Below are 1,937 nucleotides of genomic sequence, written 5' to 3' on the forward strand. Positions count from 1 at the left end.
CAGACAGACTTCAATCTGAACTCGTAAAGTTCTTCTTTATAATTTTCGCTGTCATTTTCATGAATGGACACTTCCTTATATCAGAGGCAGGAAACATAGCCTTATATGGTGTTTTTGTGGTGGTAATTATGCTAATCTCCTTTCGCGTGCACGAGCAGCTGGATACGAACAGGTGGAATTTCAATGAATAAATACAAGTTCTACAATAAATGCAGATTGGTACCAACAAAGATTGTAAAATCAGCAGTGTGCACACAATCGAAATCAAATCTCTAAACTTACTGGGTGTGCCCAAAATCTAAAATGATTCAAATCAGAGTAACTCATAAATATACAAATTGTTCACAATTGATTCAAATGTACAATATGTTCATCACAAATTACTAACAACAATATTCTTCTGGAAGGTTTTCTCCCACCTCAAAACTGCTTCCTCTATGTGAATGTGTATGTGTAAAGTCAAATGTTCAAAATTTCAGGTACTAAGTCTATTTGTCCAAATGTTCGTCCAAAGGGCAGGGGATAAAAAATAAAATAAAAAATGTTGGTAGTTTAGTGTGAAGTAGGATTTGTTGTAGTGGGCCTACTACACCGCACAGTGTAGTAGCAGCTGGGCTCGATCAACAGTGGGGTTGGCTCGCCATCAAACGCTGGTCCCGGAGGGTTGAATAAGGGAAGGGGGGAGGGAAAAAAAACAAAACCTGACCTGTACACAGACAGTGTTATAAAATATCATAAGTTTCCAAAATCATTTTCATTTACATTCACTCTGACTGTAAATGTATATTTTTAGTATTTCTTTGATGTAAAACATTCTAATAAAATAACAATACATGATGCATGAAAGGGTTTATACTTACACTTCTTATAACAAGGTTATAAGAGTAACTTTATTAGCAAGGGATCTCTTTATTTTGGCTAAACATTTCTTTAGTGCCAAAATGAATGGACACAAAAGTAACTCAGTCAATGAATGTTGATTTGAACCATAATWTGCGATCGTTTATTTTACAAATCATACAAAATTAACTAGAGTACACCTGATTGTGAACGATTAATTTCCTATAAATGTTTTGGGACCAACAATAACAAACTTTTAACTTCTTAATTGTTAACCACACTTAAATAGAAACACAAACGTCAGTTTAGATGTGAAATACCAGACATTTGAGGCTGTTTATCTTAGGAGTTGGCAAGGAAGAGGTTAAGAAAAAGGATGGAAGGAAGATGTTAGCTTTYCTAYACTTTATCTTAAATAATGTGGGTTTAACCAGAAGGGCGAAGCGTTCTGTCCTCAGCTTTGGCTCAGGTTTTTTGCCAGGTAGATGGGGGCGCTGCTGGCGAATCTGTCTTTAAACCGTCGAACAGGGGACCCCAAGGCGTGCTCTTTGATTCGTTTACGTCCACGTCAGCCGTAACCAGAAAACAAGGCCTCGACTGGAACCCAGGTTTTAAATAAAACTTCCGTCTGGAGAGTTTCTGAAGGTGGATAAACCAGGCGTTGGTCTCCCACACTGTGAGGTTTCCCCGTTGGCGTGAAGGGGCCAAACCTGACACAGTTTTCAGCTTTTGATTCCCCGGAGAGAATCTAGCTGTCACAGTGACTGATGGCGGTCAKTCACCTTTTTCTCACTCTCTTTCTTTTCTCTGTACTGGATGGGCGGAAACTGTTAGTTCCTAAAAGCTTAGAGAATCTATGGTCCGCCCTCCGGAAGGTTAGATTAGAAAAGAAATTATCAAGGAAGTGCTAGTTTCAGAACTCGCTGTGCCCTCCTGAAACAAAACAAAGATTATTGCTGCTGCTGTGTGGTTCAGAACAAAACATTTTATGACCTATTTAAATTATCTGATGAGCACTTATTTAAAACATAACTGAAAGAAAAATGAATTGCTTCAAGTTCAAAATATTTGCAAATATGATTCAGACAAGTAAAACA

Source organism: Austrofundulus limnaeus, unplaced genomic scaffold, assembly GCF_001266775.1.
Source record: "Austrofundulus limnaeus strain Quisiro unplaced genomic scaffold, Austrofundulus_limnaeus-1.0 Scaffold646, whole genome shotgun sequence".
In the NCBI taxonomy this organism is placed as follows: domain Eukaryota; kingdom Metazoa; phylum Chordata; class Actinopteri; order Cyprinodontiformes; family Rivulidae; genus Austrofundulus; species Austrofundulus limnaeus.